Source organism: Narcine bancroftii, chromosome 7, assembly GCF_036971445.1.
Source record: "Narcine bancroftii isolate sNarBan1 chromosome 7, sNarBan1.hap1, whole genome shotgun sequence".
Lineage (NCBI taxonomy): Eukaryota > Metazoa > Chordata > Chondrichthyes > Torpediniformes > Narcinidae > Narcine > Narcine bancroftii.
In genome coordinates, this window is record NC_091475.1 from 89,814,285 (window position 1) to 89,836,867 (window position 22,583).

General features: G+C 43.5%; 1 protein-coding gene across 2 annotated transcripts in view; it reads left to right on the top strand.

Moving 5' to 3' along the window:
- The window catches only part of LOC138739109 (protocadherin-9), an 852,748-nt gene that overhangs the window by 592,846 nt on the left and 237,319 nt on the right, over nt 1-22,583 (top strand). The gene's annotated exons all lie outside the window — the stretch shown is intronic.

A 22,583-nucleotide genomic window follows, 5' to 3' on the forward strand; every position in this document is an offset into this window, starting at 1 on the left:
AGAACTTTGGTTCAAGGAAAGAATTGTCTGCCAATAAATTATTAAAAACTCCAATCTGATGCTCGACAGCAACCATACCACACTAACACAGCCAGCCAGGATGCTCTCAATAGAGCTCCTGTAGAAAGTTGACAGGACAGTGACCTGTAGCCTTGGTCACCTCAATCTTCTCAGGAAGTGCCGACAGTTGTCGTCTTGACATGTGAGGAGATATTTTGTGTCCAGGATGGGTCACTTCTTCAATGGACTCTGAGGAACTTGGTGCTCTCTACTCTCTCCACTACCGAGCTATTTGTATGTAGTGGAGGGTGGTCATCCCTGCTCACAAGTCCTCAATCACCCTGTTTGTGTTATCCACATTGAGATTCGGGTTGTTATCCTTTCACCAATTTATTAGATTTTCCACCTCTTCTCTGTGGTGCAACTCGTCATTGTTGCTGATGAGGCCAACGACTGTTGCGTCATCTGGAAACTTGATGTCTCTGTAGGAGCTGGATCTGGTGTTAGTCATGGATCAGTAATGTAATCAAAAATGGGCTGAGCACCTAGCCTTGCAGTGCATCAATGCTCAGTGTGATGGTGCTCGATGTTCTGCTACCAACTCAATCAGACTGCATATTTATAAGCACCTTTGCTCTGTCCACTACAACAGCCAGTATTTTTCAGTGGCTTGCCATTTTAATTCTATTTCCCATTCCCATATTAATATCTATCCATGGTTTATTTCATTCAAGTTGAGGCCACATACAAATCAGCACATGTTATATTGAGGAAATTGAGGCCAAGTCGCTCCCATTTAAGTGAACAAGGGCCTGAATGCAGAAGTTTTTCTCAGCTAGATGATGAATAATCCTAACGAGGTATTTCTTAAACCTGTCATCAATATAAAATGCAGGATTCAAAATCAGCCTGTCCAGGAGTTGTTTCAGAACTCTCTAACAATATAGAGAGGAAGTGACCTTGTCATTATTATTGCAAATAAAGTATATTTTGAATTTTCTTGGGAGGAACAGCACTAAAACTTTGCTTGGCTGGCAATGGGAGGAGCACTCTATCAGATTCTTCCTTTATGATGGGTGTGTTGAAGACAAGATCATAACCCACTTCCTTGTGGATCTCTTTTGCAGAGAAATCTGAATAGGGTGCAAATATCTTGGTTGAGCTTTATCTTCACCAGTTCATAATAGATCTGCTGGCTGGTCTCGGGGGGGGGGGTGGGGGCACCCACTAGACCAATATCAAGTGCTACTGGAAAAAATTAACGGTGAAATATGCCCATTATTTTGACTGAAACACCAGTTGGCCAAATTGCAGGCTGTGGGAGTACTTGGTGAGGAATTCATTAAAGTTTGGCGCAGCCAAACTTTGTGGGGATGGGTTATAGTCCATGGTCTTGGGAGTTAGAAGGCTTAAACCAGTGGATCTCAACCTTTTTCTTGCCACTTGCATACTACTTTGTTATCCCTCTGCCAATAATGGTCAGTGATTAGTAAGGGATTACTTAAGGTGGTCTGTGAGTGAAAAGGAATGTTGAGAATCTCTGCTCTGGACCCAATTATTACTGAACTATTTTGCTTGAGGAAAAATTGCCATTGGCCCATTCCCTTGAGTTATGAAACCCTGCACATAACAATTCAATTTAGGTACGATTAAAACAGTGGTTTTCAATACCACCTTGAGCAATCCCTTACTAATCACACAGCACCTGTGGCATAGGGAATACTTAAAATGGTATGTGAGTGGAAGGAAAAAGGATGAGAACCACTGGCTTAACTACTGGAAGTTTTGTAGTTCCCAAAGGGGGCCACATAGGTGACAGATGTGCTTTCATAAATTCAAAAGAAAAATGAAATTAAAAAAAAAAGCAATAATATGGTGGATTAACTATGGTTAAATTTTCTTTAATGAAGATTTGTAGCAATCAAAGAGGAATTGATGTGAAAGAAAATAAATTACAGGGTACAGTGAAACGAGAAGAGATGGAATGGGACTAGTGTTGGCAGTCACGTGCAAAAAGTTGACTAGAACTAGAGGACATAGCCTCAAGATTCAGAGGATAGAGATGAGGAACAACTGCCTTTCCCAGAGAGTAGTGAATCTCTGGAATTCTCTGCCCAAGGAAGTTGTAGGGCTCAGACCCAAAACATTAGTTATATAAATTTGCATCCTTTGGATGCTGATACCTGCCAAGTTCCTTCAGCATTTTTGTTTTTGTACATTAAGGCTGCCTTACTACATGTATTAAGATCCAGTTATTTTTTTTTTTGCAGTCAGGGAATTGAGGATTATGGGGGAAAAGGCAGGTAGATAAAACTAAAGGCCATTTTGGGTGAACCCTCAGCCTTGAGGCTGGTGGCAGGAGCAGATTTTAAACTGCTAACTCACCTTTCAGGTGGCAGCCCTAAAGCATTACCTAGTCCACCTGAAAGTACCTATTCAACCAGAGGCGCCTTCCAGACTGTAGAGTCGCAGTCATAAATAAGCAACATAGCAATGGCAGTCTTCCTACCCATAATCCCCATGCAGGTGGAACTGCTGTTTCCCACAACAATTTCAGCTGCCTGTGGGATTATGGGTAGGAAGACTCCCATTACCATGTCACCCTTGCCCTGATGGTCCCTGCCATCTGCCCCTCCCCAGTGGGGTGAGGCACTGTCGGGCAGTGGGGTGTTGCTGCCTGACAGCCCCCTGCCTTGCAACCTGACATTTCATGACCAGATGACATATTTGAAAATTTATGATTATTAAGATGGTGGCTTTTTAGAATTGCTGTCAAGGACTTGAAAATTAATGCCTTCTATTGCACTTGAGATGTCTCCACTGCAAGAAAACCATCTCAAAGGTCCAGTAATTCACTAGATTAAACCATTCCCATGCTCAGTGAGTCAATTGAAAGTGATTTTGACACTGTTAATGGCATCTGGTTAACTTGCATGGATCAGCAGGGAGTTGGGTCATGAGTTTTCAGCCCTGCTCTTGAGCAGTGGTTTACAGTGGCTGCACATTCAGGTGTCTCAGCAGATGATTGGTGACATCGCCTTGGAGGCGCTCTTGGCGCATTCAGGTGAGTATGTCTTTAGCCACGTGAGGGGAGAATGTGTGGCTTTACAAGGGGGTGTTCAGGCCACCTGAAAGGGTCTCGTGTCCTCTACCAGATCAGTCCAGATCTAATTGAATGGTGGAGCAGGCCAGATGGTCAACTCCTGCTCCTGTTTCTTGTGTTCTTATGGAAGTCATTAAATAGCAAATTGGTCTTTATTGCAAGGTTCTTACAATTGCACCGAGATATTAATTATTCCATACATGGAATACAGTGCACAGTTTGTTCCTTTATTTAAGAAAGGATACATGAATACTGGAGACTGCCCTGAGGCGATTCACTGTGCTAATTCCTGGGTTGAGAATCTTGTTTTTTTCATGAATAACTAAAGAAGTTGGATCTATATTCTTTAGTGTTGAGAACAATGAGGGCTGATCTAATGGAAACTGAAGTCCTCAGGAGACATGAAAGTCCAAATGTTGGTATGTTTTCACTGGAATGGCTTTGAACAAAGGTTTTGGAGGGGGGGGGGCTCATTTAAACTGAGACAATTTCTTCTTGCAGAGAGTGGGGATCTCTTCCCTGGAGGTTGTGGAGGCTAGATCACAAAGTGTTTGAAGAAGAGATTTTTGAAAGATCAAGGACTTGAGTGCAATGAGGTCTTCTCTTATAAGAGAAGCTGAGATAAATCAGCTGTGATGATGTTGAATGGCATGACATGCCTGAGGGCCAAGTGGCATCCTCCTGTTCACTCTAGGAACTTCTCAATCCTGCTCTTTGTGACAATATTATAGATCATTTGAGGATGGATCTCAATGCTACTATCCTGCTTGTTGTCTATTTGTCCAGAAATCCATTTGGCTCAACCTTGAATGTACTCCTGCAACTTTTTGAGGCAAAGAATTCACAAAGTTTCACAGCCCTCTGAGAGATTCTTCTTCTGAAGCCAGGAACCTGACTCTTGGTAACTCCAGATTGGAAATGATCCTGGCACCCTCCAAATTAGAAATAATGCGAACACTGGAAAACTAAATGAAAACAAAAGTGACTGCTGGAAATATTCAGCAAGTCAGACATTCTCAATGGAGGGAGAAACAGCTGATGACCTTTCTCATGGCATCCATCTTGAGAACCCACTTCAGAATTTTGAGATTTCATACAATCAACTTAAATTCTAACTCCAGAGACAATATAACAATCCATTTTTCTCTCCATCTAAAAGTCGCCTTTTTCAAGGAATCTATTTAATAAATTTGACAGACGGACTGAGTAAATACAGAATTATTTCTGATTCTGTTGTGGTTTTTCCTTAATAGAACGAGGTATATGCAAAAGAATGCATTTTGCATTCCCCTTGAGTAAATATTTGACATGATACTGCAAGACAGTTAGAATGTGCATAATGTTGCAAAGCAATGAAATGTGTTAAGAAGAAAGCAGCTGCTTTATCCCCAAGATGTAAAGCTTTAATCCTATGGGTTTTTACATAGTGATTGGTAATGGCACTATATCCAGAAATAGTGTGGAACTCAGAACAAAATCAATTGATTTCAAATCAGTCCATAAGAGTTTCATTCTCCTTCACAATACTGTGGTTGTTAAAAAGGCACTCTGCATTACATGACTGCACACCCAAGATTTCCTCAAACATTTAAAACTGCAAGCTGTTAAGATGTGACAGATTTGAGGGATTGGTCTCAAAGGATGTGTTCCCTAGTTAAACAATACTAAAGATTTGTGTATGAATGCTTTATATTCTTTGTGAATAATTTGTGCTTGCAAATCAAATTTACACTTGTTCCATGCAAGATATCAACAAACTGAAATGCAGTTGTCCTAAATGGTTCTCATCCCCTAATTGTTCATCACCTTTGTCTTGTTCCTTCAATGTATAAATTAAAAATCCTCATTCTTATCATAAATTCCTCAATTACTCTACTCAATATTCACAACCTACAGAAATTCCTTCCTTCCTCAATCTTTGGTCTCCTTATTATTTCCTCTGTATGGCCACTGATAGGAATAAAGGTAGTCACCTTGAAATATGTGACCATTGATTTGTCTTGACCATGCCAATTAAGTGGTCCATCTGACCTTGTTCCAATTGCTTGTGCTTGGCCCATATCCCCCTAACTCTTTCCTAGCCATCTACCTGTTAAAGTTCTTTTAAACATAATCCAATTCTGCTTTGTGTGTGTGTGTGGGGGGGGGGGGGGTGGGGGGGGAATTTTGCCATTTTTGCTCCCTGTTGAATGCTTCTCTTCTCACCTTAAATCTATGCCTTCTACTTTTTTCATGTAAAGAAAAAGCCTGACTGTAAAAGTAGAGATTCTTCTCCCTTGCATCGAGAGACTGACCTTCTTGAATGCGCCGTAGCAGGCTCCAAGGTGCCGACAGCAATCCCTCTCTGGGAAGGATAATCAGCAGAATGCTGCACTCCGCTGCCCCACATGAATGTACAGCTGGCTATAAGCAGCGAGTTAAGGGTGGGCTGATGATGTGACCCATTTCCCCACTCGAGCTCTCCCTCCATGACCCCCTCAAGACAGTGGGGGCTGTCTAAAGATTAAAACATTGTTTTTACTCTTCATTAATTTTGTGCCTGTGTCTTTCAGATAACCATTGTTTGTTGTGTGACTATGATGTAATATGTCCTAATATATGCCCAGGCTAAATGTTTGCCTTTCTTACAAGATGTGAGCATAAGAAAATTTTCTTTGAATTGTGTATCTCTAAGCTAGTATCTCTCCATATCTTTGTATAATTATACAGTAAATGCTTTATTCATTCTTATGAAAGTCGATGCAAAGCTATGCAAAATGTTTGTTTTATCAATGAGTTAAAACTACATAAAGTAGCAGCCACAGAGTTTGATTTCTTTGGATTAAAGAGATAGAAATTTGGGATATTGTAATTCATGCTTTGGAAGATGATGCTTTGAAATGGGGATGTATTAGAATAAGGAAAGTGTCTATAACAGTCAGGGCAAGGGAGGCTTTGTCTTCAGGATTGCTCTTCGCAGCTAAAAGAGTGGCAGAGCAATTGCTGTCTTCCCTACTCGTAATCTCACACAGCTGGAACTTTACTGGGAAACAGCAGTTCCTGCTGTGTTGGGAATTATGGGTAGTGAAGATGGCCGTTACTCAGCCACTTTATGATGGGTGGTTCTATGGCACCAGTCACTCTGGAGGGTGCTACGAGGTGCCACTCAACAGGAATGTGGCACAGGAGCAGCCTTTTAAGGGAAGCTCCATGAAAGAAGAGTTTCATGTTTTCCTTCCGCGCTTGTCGCCAGCCTTCAGGTGGAAGCTGGGCATCAAAGGGCCTCTTGATTTCCACCTCACCTTAAACCTATGCCCTCTTGTTTTTAATCCTTCCTACATGGGATAAAGACTGAATATTCATTTTATTGGTGCCCCCCTCTTGGGAAAAATTATCCCAGCCTATTCATTCTCCTCTAACTACAGTTGCGGTATCATCCTCACAAGTTTTCTTTCCTGTTAACTTTCATCCTATAGCTGGATAGCCATAAATGCAAAGCAACATTGTTTCTCTCCCCATAGATGCTGCTTGAACTGTTAAGTATTTCCAGCATTTTCAATTTTTTTAAAATTTAAGATGAAGATTTGGGGTTGAATGTGGGGGAAGTTGGGGGAGAAGAGCAAGGGAATGGTTCAAGGATGACAACCTTAATATTTGTGAAATGCTTCTTTTATGAACCTCTGCCCAAAGCATTTGAACTTCTGAATCCTGGCCCTCAGATCAGGGCTTTGCAAATTTTTTGGCTTGCACTTGGAAATCATGGAATCCAATTGTCAATTACAGTTTAAAAGACTGTGTAAACACAAGCCTAATAAGAAATTAAATGAATTTACTATTCTCCGCATTGAAATAATTTGTTGCCTCTAATTTGCATTTAATGGGATGAGAGGAGTTGTTCCTTGTCACATACATCCACAATAAAAATGGTCACATTATTTTCCTTGTAGGGCCATTAGTTTCGTGAATATACTGTAGCAGCAAGATGTGCAAAACACATCAACGAGCTGTAACTTAACAAGCACTCTGAGAATGAAGACTTTGTCTCTAAAGTATACTTGATGTTCTTGGCAAAGTTTGAATAGCCTTCCAAATGCTTTTCCTCAGGATAACCATCTGACTTCTGTATGTATTGCATTAGTAAAGCTATTCAAACTTTGCCAAGAACGTCAAGTATATCTTTTCTTCAGAGCTTTAAAAGGGATTGCAGGGGTTGACTTGTGATTATATAATTAACAATTTTGACTAGTTCATTAAGCACCTTTGTCAGGGGCATGGCCATGTTTTTCACTGCAAATGCATGTCTATGAAGGGCATAGTGAGTACTTCTAAAATTTGGTGCAACCCTCAACTCTGGAAATGGTTCCAGTGTAGCAGCTGCTACACACACAGAAACACACCACAGGACATGGTGGAGGTTTCAGTTGAACTGTTTATTCAAACTCTGTGCCTGTCCTTTAAAGGTGGCGTGAGATCTGCCCCCGTGCAGGCAGTGATGTCATCATGTTCGCTTGAGGTGTGCACTTTGGCCTAAGCCATGAGGTCCCTGTCGGTGCCATCTTGCTATGGCTGCCCCACTGGTGCAATGAAACAAACTGGGCCGGTTTGCCACAAGTGATGTGTGCCTGAGAAAGCTTTGGCTCCATCTGTGCACATGTGTAAACAATTTTTCCATGGAATGGCATTTTTCATTATGTAGTTATTAAAAATTTCTTCCCCATTTGTGTGCCCTTGCAAAGTTTCACAAAGAACTGCATTTTTCTCAATATCATTCTAGTTTACATTCCTAACGAAGACCAGCAGCACTGGAATATCTGCTACATCTCTTGACTCTTCCAGTTATAATGGAAAAGCATCACTTAAACAGCAAATGGCCTATTAATTCCCTTCTTGTGTCCTCAGCTAGATCCTTAATACATTTTGCAACAGTATCTTTTGACATTTGCACTGCATCGATTTTTTTTTCTTTCCCCCCACCCCCCCCACCCCCGCTGAACTGCTTGTTAAACATGTACTTCACTACATCCTTTGTACAAGGCTTAATGTTCATGATGTTCAGCCGTATACGAGGCCCCATGAAGAGTCACTTGAAGTACTTTGTGATGTCCATCATAGGCCAGATCAAGCTCCTGCTACCCCCCCTCATGTTCGAATGCTGTTTATTTACTTCATTTTGGCATTCAATACAATCACTCCTCAGTACCTGATAAGGAAGTTGGTCCTTCTGGGACTAAATGCCTCCCTCTGCAATTGGATTCTCAACTTTCTGACCGGGAAACCTCAAGCAGTCCGGATCAGAAATGGCACCTTCAAGATTATCTCATTGAGCACAGGCTTCCACGCCCACAACCACTCAAGGCTCAGTGCTTAGTCCACTGCTGTTCACTCTGCTACCCATGAATGTGCAGTCAAACAGCTCGAACCACATCATCAAGTTTGCTAACGATACAACCGTGGTGGGCTGCCTTAGTAAGAATGAGGAGTCAGCCTCAGAGATCAGGGCTTTGCAAATTTTTTGGCTTGCACTTGGAAATCATGGAATCCAATTGTCAATTACAGTTTAAAAGACTGTGTAAACACAAGCCTAATAAGAAATTAAATGAATTTACTATTCTCCGCATTGAAATAATTTGTTGCCTCTAATTTGCATTAAATGGGATGAGAGGAGTTGTTCCTTGTCACATACATCCACAATAAAAATGGTCACTTCAGAGATGAAGTGCAAATCCTAACAAACTGGTGCAAAGCAAACAACCTATATTTGAATTTTTTTAAAAAAGTGGTTGATTTTAGGATGGCCTGGTGACATCACACTCCCATGACCATAGATGGCTTTACTAAGGTCGTTGGAGAGCACCTGGTCTCTTTGCTCCATAGCCATAAAAGTCCCAGCAGTTCCTCTACTTCCTGCAAAGGCTGAGTAAAGTTAATCTCCCGCCCTCCATCCTCACTCTGTTCCACAGAGGATGTGTGATGCGCTGCTACAGCAGTAGCTGTACTGGTGACTTCTGAGTGACTGCCATGGGAGGGGCTGGCTCCATATTATATCCCGGGGGTTTGAACGACAGCTGGTTGGGTAGAGTTTGGTCTATTCAGGTCAGCTGATTGACAGCTGGCCAGGTGTGATCTGTCATTTGGTGATCTTCCTGCAGTTACAGAGATCACCTTCTGCAGTAGGCTGGTGGTGTATCACCACGTTCATCCCTTTTAAAATTGTCCTGGTTTGGGGGCGGGGGGGAGGGAGTTAGCAACATTCTTAGGTGGAAGATATGTATTTAAAAGTTTGGACGGTCCAGTGGCTGTTGGAGTCTCTGTGATGGTCGCAGTGTTGGCTCCTGGTCAAAGGTTGGCGAGGGAGTGCTGGGTGTCTGAGGGCTAGATGTGGTGGCTAGGGCAGGTGCTAGGGTGGGTGGCATAGAGTTGTGTGGCTGGCAGCCTGGATCAGCAGCATTGGAGGGGTGGGGAGAAGGGTCGTCCCCGCGGTGAGTGTGCAATGAGTGTTCGAGATGGGGAAGACGTATTGGGATCATGGACCTGGGGCAGTGGAGGCTGCAGTGTCGAGGTAGGTGCTCCCACTGGGCTGCATCCCTGGTTGAGACGTTGTTCTCCTGGCCGTTGGGGTACCTGACATAGGTGTAGTTGTGGTTGATGTGTAGGAGGAACATCTGCTCAACCAGGGGGTCAGCCTTGTGGCCTCGTGTGTTTACTCGGGAGCACCAGTCCTGGAGATGTGAGCCATGCTCGGAGGGAGATTCCAGTTGCCAATTTCCTGGGTAATAAAAACAGACTATCGGGGTGAGGGGGGGTGGTCTCGTTGTTAGCCATGCACAGACATAACCTGATAGTGTGGAGCACCTCTGAGGGTGTCCTGCCAGTAGTCCATGGACCAGTCTTTTGACTGAAGGGCCAGTAGGACTGAATTCCAGATCACTCTTTTTTCACACTCCACCTGGCCATCGCCCCTCGGGTTGTAACTAGTTGTGTGACTAGTTGTGATGCCCCTTGCTGTCGGGTACTGGTACAGCTCCTCACTCATCAAGCTGAATCCCTGGTCATGTTGAAGGTGGGGTAGCCAAAAAGAGTGAAGATCTATGTCAGTGCCCTAATGACTATGGCTGTGGAGGTGTCTGGGCAAGGGATGGTGAAGGGAAAACTGGAGTACTTGTCTATCACTGCAAGGAAGTAGATGTTCTGGTTCGTGGAAGGCAGGGGGTCCTTGAAGTCAATACTGAGGCATTCAAAGGGCTGGGTAGCCTTCACGATGTGGGCCTGGGGTGGGCAGAAGTGAGGCTTGCATTCCACACAGACCTGGCACACCTCAGTCATGGTCCGGACTTCCTGAAGGGCGTATGGGAGGTTCTGGGACTTGATGAAATGGTAGAGGCATGCAATGCCCGGGTGGCAAAGGGATTAGTGGAGTACCTGCAGTTGGTCAGCCTGGGTTGACACGCAGGTCCAGAATAGGGCATCAGGGGAGTCGGTACTGGATGTTGTGGCTTGCCTTTGTGAGTGGTGCTGAACATTGAATGCCACTGCACGCTGGTTGGTGAGGAGGGTGAATCCTGACTGCCAGATAGTGATGTCAGTGGTGGACCACTTCCATGATTGCTTGGGCTTCCTTTTCAATGGCGGAGTGCCCAAGCTTGGAACCATGGAGGGTTCTTGAGAAGGCGACGGGTCCCCCCTCCTGGTTGAGGGTGGTGGCAAGGGCCACATCAGAGGCATCGCTCTCCACCTGAAATGGGAAGCTCTCATGCATTGTGGTGTCTGCGATATCCTGCATGATGTGGGTAAAGGCTGCCTGCGCCTCAGATGGGAAGGGAAGGCTGGTGGCCTGGGCCAGTGGACGGACTTTGTTCAAGAAACGGATAATCCAATGGGAGTGGTAAGATAAGAGGCTGAGGCACCTGCGAAGGGCCTTGAGCATGAGTGGGAGGGATAGGTCTAATAATTATCTGCATGCACTCTGGATCAGGGCTGATGACACCATGTGCCACGTTGTACCCTAGATGGTAAGGTGGGTGGTGCTGAACACACACTTTGTTATCAATGAGGTTCAGCTCCTCGGCCGTCCAGAGAAATCTCTCCAGGTTGGCATCATGGTCTTGCTGGTCGTGGCCACAGATGATGACATTGTCCAGATATGGGAAGGTCGCTCTCAGCTTGTGCTGGTTTACCATGCGGTCCATTTCACGCTGGAAGGCAGACCCCATTAGCAACCCCAAACGGAACTCGACAGAACTGATAGAGATACCCGTTTGCCTCTAAGGTGGTGTACGGCTTGTCCTGCACATGGATCAGGAGCTGATGATAGGCCAATTTCAAGTCGATTGTGGAGAAGACCCTGTAGCGGGCTATCTTGTTGACCATGTTGGCTATCCTGACTGTACCAGTTAATGGTCTGATTGTAGTTTGACTATTCTTGGTGTGCTGCCCACTTTGACCACCAGGTCTTGGGCTCTCCATGGGCTGGTGCTGGGTTCTATGATGCCCTCCGCTTTAATGAATTCTCTATTGGCTGTGCAATAGCGCCTGCTTCTGGCTGCTATCTATTTGCAGTCTGGCGTGAGGTAGGAGAAGAGGGCGGGAGGGGTGATGCACAGTGTGGAGAGGCCACAGGTGGGCTGGGGGGTTGTCTGACAATGCACTGTTGAGCGTGAGTGGGGATAGGAGTCCACCAGAAGTGAGTGATGTTTTGTAGGTGGTACTGGAAATCTAAGCCTAGGAGGACCAGGGCACAGAGTTTGGGCATGACCAGGAGCCTGAACGCATTGTATGTGCTTTTTTTTATACCCCCCTTCCCTCCCTCCCCACAGTCAGATCAACACAGCAGTGCCTGAGGGTTTTATGGAGCGGTCCTGGGCGGTGAAAGCTATACTCATAAGGTTAATTTTAAGTCTCAAAGTTTGGGCCACGTTGGGGTGTATGAAGCTTTCTGTGCTGCCGCTGTCAAATAGGCATTTTGTTACCGGACCGTTAATAGTGGCGTCCATCATGGAGTGCTTGAGGCCATTTGGGATGTCTCTTTAATGTAGTGGTTGCTAGAACCATCTTGGGGTCTGAATCGCTGCATCCCAAAGGCTGAGGCTCTTGGGGTGCATCGATGGAAGTGAGTGGTGGTCGGTGGCATCCACAGGCTTCGGGTGCGTCGGGAGGGCAGTCTGGTCGTTATCGTCATTGCCCTCTTCTGGGTGGAAGGTAGGGTTGTGCACTGGATTGGCTCAATAGGCCCAAGATGGTGGCACCCTGTGGGCGCACATGGCAGTGGCATGGCTGGCTCTACTTGTCAGTCGTGCTGCCTTCTTGGGGGGAGGTGACATCATCATGCTTTGCATCGGAGGAAGTGACATCTTTGCTGGCCTTGGCTGGTGAGCCTTTGGGTAGGGTGGCACACACAGCAGTAGTTCCTGTTGGGGCCAGAAGTGGAGCTGGCAAGGGGGATGGAAGTCGCTGGGCGAGTTATGGTAGTGTCTTGGTGGGTAGCAAGGTGATCATAAATGACCGCTGAGCTGCCAGCGGGCCTCGAGAGGCATACTTTTGCGTAGTGGCCTTTCTTGCCACATTGTGAACAGAACTGGTTTCTCGCCGGGCAGTTTTGGCACGATTGTCAATCTGACCCACAGTACTTACACAGGCGCGAGGTACCTGCAGCAGTGAATCGTTCTTCTACCAGCGGTCCCTGAGCCATGGCTGCTGTCTGGGATGTTCACACGGAGGCTTGGGGGTCAGGAGTTGAAGGCTTCAGCATGGAGGGCTGCAGCCTCCAAGGAGCGGACTACCTCCATAGTTCGGGCCAGGGAGTAGAGATTGTCTTCTAGTAACTTCTGGTGGGGGTGCAGACCTTGAACACAGGCATCCCTGACCAATCTCTTGACTTCCTTTTTGTTCACCCCGGGCTCTGCCAGGCACGAATGAGCTAGCTCGCTTTGGGCTCCCAGGTAGGCTTTGGCTGTGTCACTTGGCTGCTGGGCCTGAATACTCAGGAGGTAGCTAGTGTAGACCCCATTCATTGGGGGCTTGTACATGGCCTCTAGGGTAGCAATCACTTTCAGGTACTCCACACAGCCTTTGAGGGCCTGAAAGGCATGGGAAACCAACTTCGTGTGGAGCACCATGAGTTTCTTCTGATCAGTGTTTACACCACGTCAGTTCCTGGATGACTGCCTCAAATGAAGCGTGCTTGGGCTTCTAGGTGATGAGGGTCGATCTCTTTGCTCCTGATGGTTAAGGAGCTTTTCCATAGCAGGTCTGAATTAAATTATTATGCACTGCTGCAGCAGTAAGCAGACACAAAACTCAAAAGACTCTGCTACAACGGTAGCTGGACTGGTGACTTCTGAGTGATTGTCTTGGGAGGGCTGGCTCAGGATTATATCCCAGGCAGTTGATTGACAGCTGGCTGGGTGAAGTTGGTCTATTCATGTTGGCTGATTGACAACCAGCCGGGTGTGGTCTGTCCCTTGGTGATCTTCCTGCAGGTACAGAGATCACCCCCTACAGTAGGCTGGTGATGTATGAAGAGCATCTTGTGCAACTGCATAATTGCCTGGTTTGGAAGCTGCAGAGATAGTGAAGTCAGCGGAAAAAAAGCATTGGGGAACCTCTTCCTAGCATGAAGGACATCTACTACACTCAATGCAGATGGAAAGCAATAAACATTATGAAAGACGCCACACATCCCGCATGTAAACTGTTCTCCCTTCTGTCATCTGGCAGAAGGTACCAAAGCACTCGGGGTCCTTGCATCCAGAGTAGGAAGCTGCTTTATCTCCCAATACAGATGTGGAGAGTGTGCTGTGGACTTTCAGAGTATGTGTTAATACCTTAATATTGATGTGTTAAGTGCTTTCTTAACATATTTGTGTAAATATGCTCTGTGGTTCTGGAGAAGCACTATCTTGTCCTACCATGTGAGCATGGTATGAATGATAAATAAAGTTCATTTGACTAATAATAGGTTTTCAAAGAGTGTGGGCCCCTCCAGCTAGGGCAATTTGATAATTTTCCCTGTAAGAAATGTCAGTCGTATTCTGTCTTTGCTCTCCAAGGTTTCCATATAAAACCTTTACTGGTTCCAAGTGAATCTAGTTTTTCTTTAAAAAAAAATAAAAAGACACCTCCTTTTTGCTGGGCATGATTTTGTTCCCAGATCTCTTAATTTTGTTGGGGCCAAAGAATTGTTAGAATTTTACCACATAAAACACATTGTGCATCTGGTGCCTTTTTATTCCTGGCTGAGGTGAATCCAAGCGACAAATAATTTTTTGTCATACATTCATTTCTTTACATTTAATTTTTCAGATATAGGCATCATGGAAGAATATTCATGAAAAAAAGGTGTCACCTCAGTACTTCCTTCAGGTGAATTATCTTGTCTCCTAATTTGTTTAAGCCTGTGATCCATGGTTCTTAATACAGTATTGCACACATGGACTATCTTTCAGCTTAAATTTTAAAATATGGCTGGCTTTGTGGCCAAAGAAATCGGTCTCATGAGTTGAAAATTATGTCCAGGCCTGACTTCTGTGCTGCTAATTATCAGGCCTCATGGTGCCATTTTATTTTCCTAGAGGTAAAAAGTAATTTAAAGAAAAGCAGGTTGAATGGTAGATAATTATTACTACCTACCATTTTTTCCACCAAACCCCTATGCTTTTCAATGGAACCCCTGGGTTCCACGGAGCCCAGTTTTGGAAATGTTGCCCTAAGTAGTTCGTGGAGACCTGAAAATGTCACAAGTGATGAAGCAATTTATTGAAGTTCATTGCTTTCCAATTCAGTAGTAAGGAATCTCCATTTTGTACCAAACCATAAAGCTTTTTTAAAAATTAGTTTAATGATTTTATAAATTTGCCATGAAGCGCCCTCTCCTATTGAAGAAGTCTCATGGTTTGAAATTCAGATATCAAGCTGACACCAATTTCCATTATAGTGATTAATAATTCAATGATGATACTAATACCCACCTGTGAGCATTGCATTCAAAATGATTCATTTGACAATGTTGTCAACTGACATTGTTATTACGATGTCTTGTACTCTCATTTGATTATTCCATTGCCTGCTGTACTTGGAGGTTGACTAGCCTCAATAGTATGCAAAACAAAGCTTTTCACTTCTCCTCAGTGCAGGCAATAATAAAGTTTATTTAATGATACATCCTCTTCCACATGTTGATCCACCTACTTATCAGTTCACATTTTTTCAGTCCCATTCAGATTTTACCTTTGTATCTTAATTAAAACAGGAGATATTACACTTACAGTATGTCCTATATCTAAGTAATTAAAACAAATTGTTAATAGTTTAAGCCTTAGTACGGGTCCATGAGCTACAGCTTGTCAACGTGCAATTATCCCCATCTCAACACTGTTTATTGTCAATTCTTCTCCATGTTCATCTATTAGATTCGAATGACACTTTATTGTCATTGTGCCAAGTGAAATACAAAGCTAATGAAATATAATTGGTATCCAACCAGAAGTTTTTTTTAAAAAGGTGCTACATGCACGTAACTATGTACAAATAAAAACAAGCACTTTCAATAAGCAAATAATTATAAAAGTACCGAGAGTTCAGTACCACTCAGCCCAGGAATAAAGCTGTTCTTGAGACTGCAGGTTCGAGAGCAAAGGCTCCTGTAGAGCCTACCAAATGAGAGGAGTTTGGGTGAGATACATCCTTGATGATGCTCTTTGCCCTGCCCAGACAGTATTCCTGATGGATGTTCTCAATGGTGGGCAATTGAATGCTGATAATCAGCTGGGCAGTTTTCACCAACTGCTGAAGTGCTTTACAGTGTAAAATGCTATATCACACTGACATGCTGTAGGTAAGTATGATCTCAATAGTACAGTGGTAAAAATCCATCAATATCCTGGGACAGAGGGTATTTTCTTGCTCTGCAGAAAATAAATGTGTTGCTGCCCTTTACACCAGCCATTCTCCATAATTTTTGACAATGGACCTCCCAGGACTTTATTGAAAGTTTTGGACCCACTTTCCTGTGAAGCAGTCAAGTTTTATAGTTTTTTTTTCCATACTTTCTAGATAGATAGAGGATGGAGGATAGAGGGAGGGAGGAAGGATAGAGGGAGGGAGGGAGGATAAAGGGAGGGAGGGAGGATAGAGGGAGGGAGGATAGAGGGAGGGAGGGAGGATAGAGGGAGGGAGGGAGGATAGAGGGAGGGAGGGAGGATAGAGGGAGGGGGAGGATAGAGGGAGGGGGGAGGGAGGGGGAGGGAGGGGGGAGGATAGATGGATAGATTTATGTGAGATGAAAAAAAACAAGGCTTCGCTTAAATGTGCTGAAGCCTCTGAGAATGGGTGCTTTACACCATGACCGTTTTTCTCGTTCATTATCCTTTGGTGTGTGTGACAGTTGCATCAGTCGATTTCCTAATGGATACTATAATTTTCTAAGGGATATAGTGTCAGAGTTATACAACATTGAAAGAGCCCAGCAAATCCATTTTGACCATCCATTTTACGATAATCCTTCACAAATTGCATTTTATTCTCTGCAAATTCTAATGAATGCCCTAGAGATTCTATCACTATCCCATTAGAGACACATAGAGGTCAATTAAATTACCAACCCAGATGTCTTTGAAACATGGGAAGAAAGCAGGGCACCATGAGGAAATCTGTGTGGTCACAGGGAGAACATATAAACTCCATATGGACAGCACCTAAAGTCAGGATTGAACACTGGTCTTTTGAGCTGCAAGGCACTTGCTCTACCATTTTCCCCACTGTGCTGTCAAAAAGGTTGTTTTTTTGCTCCTTCTAATATTAGACTAGATGAAGATATTTCTTCCTGAATGCTTTTGGGTATATTTTATAGATTTTGGGGTACTGATCATGTAAATCAACCTAAAATAGGTTACATCTAAAAATTGTATGTGATTGGAATTTTTTTTGTGATTTCCTATCATATTTGAAGTCTGCTAGTATATTAGCCACAAAGCAATTTTCTTTGGTCAGTCCAAGCATGCCTGGGCTTGCACTCAGTGCAGATGCTATGCAAATGTTGTCTTGGGCCTGGGCATGCTTGGAAGGCATTTAAATAATTTTCTTGGGAACTAGAGACCACCAAACTACATTTAGCTGACTGACAACATGATTCAAACATACAAAGCCATAAAGTGCAATGTGTCATTGAAAATTAATTTTATGCACTCTACTTGGATTTCTTCCCTTCTGGTCTTGGAGCAGTCACTGACAGACATGGTGAAAAGTTTCACTGGGACATTGCGACAATGGAAACTGGTATAAGGCCAACTGGAATCCATAAATGCTGGCTGACTATTGTTTGACACTGACATGAGAAGCATCAGATGCTGAGTACAAACAAAAATTAGCAGCAAAACATTTTTAGGTCAGTTGAGCTGACTCAATGTGTCAGCATTATTATGCTATTCAACATGCTAAATGGAATAAAAGTTAATTTAATGTTTCTCCAACTTCCTACGATGCAGGAAATCTGTAAATATTTTTGTGATCAGCTTCCAAGTTGTTTATTGTAATACCTGAATTGTTTTCAGGAAACAAACCAGTTAGGAGAAAATATGTAGTCCAGTGTAGAAGATTTGGCGTAATGGTTAATTGGGTGTAAATTGGGCAGCATGGACCCTTGGGTCAAAATAGCCTGTTACCGTGCTGTATATCTAATTTTTTTTTAAAATCTTGAAGACAGGCGTGACCCTCACTAGCCTTAAGTTTGTTGCTTTCACTCTCCACAACCCTCCCCCACCCCCACCCCTTTCTGAACAGTATGTTTCCTCAGAATTTTACAGATGGTCTTACACCTGTTAATAATTGAAGAACTCTCCTTCAAACTGATAAAGATGCATGCCAGCTCCCACATGGACTTTCCATGCTACAAGTGAGCTGATTACTCATGGGAAAACTTCTCATTTATCATCTTGGAGACCTTTGTCCATTTAAGAAAAATAGCCACAATCCTTCTGTGGCAATGTTCTGTGTGATCTTGGCAATTTGGCCATCATCAGGGAGACTACCTGTAGCTCTTACATGGAATTACTCTTTGAAACTGAGGGAAGATTTAATCCCCTCTTGTTGGATGAATCAGGGAATGTGAAGATGATATGGTTGTCAGGTAAAACACAATTCTGTGGGCACTGTGGTTGAAGTAAAAACACAATGCTGGAGAGATTCAGCAGGTCATTATCCTTTATGTAGCAAAGGCAGAGATACATAACTGGCATTTCAGGCTTGAGCCCTTCAACAAAGTATGAGAAAATGCCAGTGAGTGTCAAAATAAAAGGGGGGGGGGGTGTGCAGGAGATAAGTGGAGAAGGGAGGGATGGGACAGCAGCACTGAGGGGGAGGGGAGGGGGGGTGGAAAGGCAGGGTTGTGTAGGTGAAAGAACTGGAAAGGCAGGAAATGGAAGACAAGGAAGAAAAAGTGACTAGATTTAATGCAATGCAGAGAAGTCAATGCTTATGACATGTGGCTGGAGGGTGCCCAGACAGAAAATAAGATGTTCCTCCAATCTGCAGGTGGTCAAGGTAGGACAGTACACCAAGCCATAGACAGACATATATAGTGGTGTGACCCAGAATTGAGATGGTTGGCCACTGGAAGATTGCTGTGGTTGTGGATGGAAAGTAGGTGCTGAGCGAAGTGATCTGCCAGTCTCTCTGATGTAGAGAATGCCACAAAGGGTGCACTGGATGCAGTAAATACGCCCTCTGGATGTATAAGTGAAGTGTTGCTTCACGTGAAAGGCCTGTTTGGGGCCCCAGACCACGATGAGGGAGGAGGTTTATGTGTAAGTGTTGCCCCTCCTATGGGCACAGGGGAAGGTGCCAGAGATCCAAGAAGTGGAGAGGGCTGAGAGGGCAGGTGTGGGAAAGATGTGTCTACTAAGGCTATCGGGAGAATGATATTTGATGAGAATATGAGATCAGCTCAGCTTTTGGAAGTGCGCCTTGCACAGCAGTGGTCTGTTTAATAAAACAGCCCTGACTTTGTCCATAGTGGTTCAAGTGTGAAAGTTTTTGGCTGAGTTAATTTCAAACGTGTCCATTAACCAGAAGACCCTAATCAAAGAAATCTATGCTGGTCCAATCAAGGGAGTAATTACTCATTGGATTACTTGCCCTCATTCTGCTCCACTTCAACTGGCTAATAGGTTGTCATGTAGAAATGAAGCTGGAGGCTAATTATACAGGGCTAATTTTTGAGAAATCTGACTCAAATACAGTGCATGAACTAAGCTTTTGTCCTGGAGGTGAGGAAGAGGGAAAAGCTAACCAAAGCACACCCTGATACATTGCTAATTATGTGCTATCAACTTTTAAAGAAAGGAAATAATTTTGCTTCATTAATTGCTCTTTAACTTTGATGATAAATATATCAAGTAATATTTTGTGCTTTGTCCTGGACTCATTGATTCACCTTGAGTTGATATTGAATTTGTGACTGCCTGGTGCGACAGCAATTTTTAAAAAAATCAGTAAGTGCATGAGGCAAGGTGACTTGCCCTTCCTTACCGAGAAGGGATATGCTTCTATAGTGGCAATGGACTCCAATGGAGGGCCTGCATTGACAATTGTTAGCAACTCTGAAGAAATACTCCTTCTCTGAAAGACTCCTTTGAAACTACTTCAATGACAAAATGTTGATCACAAACTTTTCTCTGGGGATAAATTGATTAACATGGACATGATGGGCTAAAGGTACTGTTTCTGTTCAATAGGTGCCTGTGGCTCTTGGGCTCCTGTTTAACCTGCAGAATTCTGTTCCCAGTATTCTATGAAGGGAAGTTAAACTGTGTTATTTCTTTTAGTTTCATCATAAGAACCACAAAGACACACAGAATACAACAGAGGCATCAGTACAACAGATGCTGGATTATGTCCATGTTCATTGTTGGAAATGGGAACATCAAGTGCAGTTTCGGACTCCTTACTTTCTGAATTCGCCAGAAAATTTGTTGAGGGGACAGAAAGATGGAAATACTCAGGTCACCAGAATATATTCCCATTGACAGCACCTCTTCAAAAAAGGAAATCGTCTTTATGATCAATTTCTTTTTCCCCAGTCCAATCTCTGATGGCTACAAATAGTGCAGCAACTGCCTTGTCTAAAACTAGCCATGTCAGCAGCCTCAGCCAGTCATGAGTCTACCCATAAATGCAATAGCACTCGAATATAAATTAATATAAAATAACTTGCATATCACTTGTGATTCAGTTGGTAGTACAATTCCATTTGTGTAGATATCTCAGGTGAAGTTCCACTTCAATAATGTCAGCCACTTAATTAGGCAATTACTGAATTGGAGCTGCCTTCTGCGCCACTGTGGGTGGGAAAGTGAGTGGGATGTGCAGCAGGTAATGCTGCTCCCTTGCAGCTCAAAGAACTTGGGTTCAATCCTGATCTCAATGCTATCTATGTGTTCCCCTCTGTGAACACGAGTGTCTCAGCGTGATCTAGTATGCTTTCATGTTTCAAGGATGTGCTGGTACATTAATTAACCTCTTGGAATAGATTATTGGCAAAAAGAGTTAAGTGGAAGTGATGAGCATGTGTGAGAGAATATACTGCAGGGAAGTAATGAGAAGGGGAGATGAGACCAATGGGAATGTTCATATGTGCCAGAGTGGATCTGAAGGGCCAAATAACTTCAGTCATGAGCTAATATAACCTGGTAATATTAGATAAGATAATAAAAAGAAGCTAATTCTCAACTAATGGCTGTAGCCTCTTGAAGGATGCATAGAAAATAATTGTGCACTTTAGATGAAAATAAATAAAATACCTAGTGGGACAGAGACTATCAATGGAACAAGAAACCAGATTTTTATACAGCTGCTGCATTCCAGAAAATTATTGCCATTTTCCCAAAACACTAGCTGTGTAAAAAGGTCAGAACAGGAATGAGGGTGCCATTCCCATTCTGATATTTTGCCTCCGAGACCCCTAATAAATTTCCCAGAACACCAGCTGTCTAAAGTTAAGTGCAGGCATTCTGTGAACAATGGGCTAATGAATAGCAAGTCCCGCCTCGAATGGGCTAATGAATAGCAAGTCCCGCATCGAATGGGCTAATGAATAGCAAGTCCCGCCTCGAATGGGCTAATGAATAGCAAGTCCCATCTCAAATGGGCTAATGAATAGCAAGTCCCGCCTGAAATGGACTAATGAATAGCAAGTCCCGCCTCGAATGGGCTAATGAATAGCAAGTCCCACCTCTAATGGGCTAATGATTAGCAAGTCCCGCCTCGAATTGCCGCACTTCAGGTATGCTGTCTAAACTTGCAGAAGGAAACTGATCAAGTTTTGATCGTTTGTGTGTGAGTGACCAATGCTGAGACGTCGAACATTCTTCAGACTGGTAAAATCGCATAAATATATATTTTTTAAATTGATAACCTATTGGATCAAAGACCATTCATCTGAACTATTCTGACAATTGATCTGAAGCATTAACTTCACTTTCTCTCCACAGACATTGCCTGATTTGCTGAGTTTTCAGAATTTTCTGTCTTTGTCCAAAATGTGAATGTCGTTCAAGGTACTAACCTCCCAATGTAGTGAAAAGTACTATCACTAAAATAGATGATTTTTCATTTTCCTGCAGCTGTTTGTAGGATCAGCTTGCGGAACATTCTAAACACCAGAAAATTATTTAACTGGCAGTGTAGTATTTTACTATAGAACATTACAGCACAGAAAACAAGCCCTTTGGCTCTTCTTGCCTGTACCAAGCTATTATTTGGCCTTGCCTCACTGACCTGCACTCATTCCTTTGGCACCTCACCTCACTCATACAGTGGAATCTGGCACCTATAGTAGATGCCAGTTAAGTGAGTTTTCTGGTTGATTGAAGCTCACTCTTTCAATGGCTAACTAATACTCATGCATTAAGAATAAGCAGGTTTAATATATATATATATATATATATATATATATATGCGCTGAAGAGCTGGCTCTGAATGGGCAACTAAAGCGGCATCATCTGCAAAGAGTAGTTCACGGATAAGTTTCTCTTGTGTCTTGGTGTGAGCTTGCAGGCGCCTCAGATTGAAGAGACTGCCATCCGTGCGGTACCGGATGTAAACAGCGTCTTCATTGTTGGGGTCTTTCATGGCTTGGTTCAGCATCATGCTGAAGAAGATTGAAAAGAGGGTTGGTGCGAGAACACAGCCTTGCTTCACGCCATTGTTAATGGAGAAGGGTTCAGAGAGCTCATTGCTGTATCTGACCCGACCTTGTTGGTTTTTGTACAGTTGGATAATCATGTTGAGGAACTTTGGGGGACATCCGATGCGCTCTAGTATTTGCCAAAGCCCTTTCCTGCTCACGGTGTCGAAGGCTTTGGTGAGGTCAACAAAGGTGATGTAGAGTCCTTTGTTTTGTTCTCTGCACTTTTCTTGGAGCTGTCTGAGGGCAAAGACCATGTCAGTGGTTCCTCTGTTTGCGCGAAAGCCGCACTGTGATTCTGGGAGAATATTCTTGGCGACACTAGGT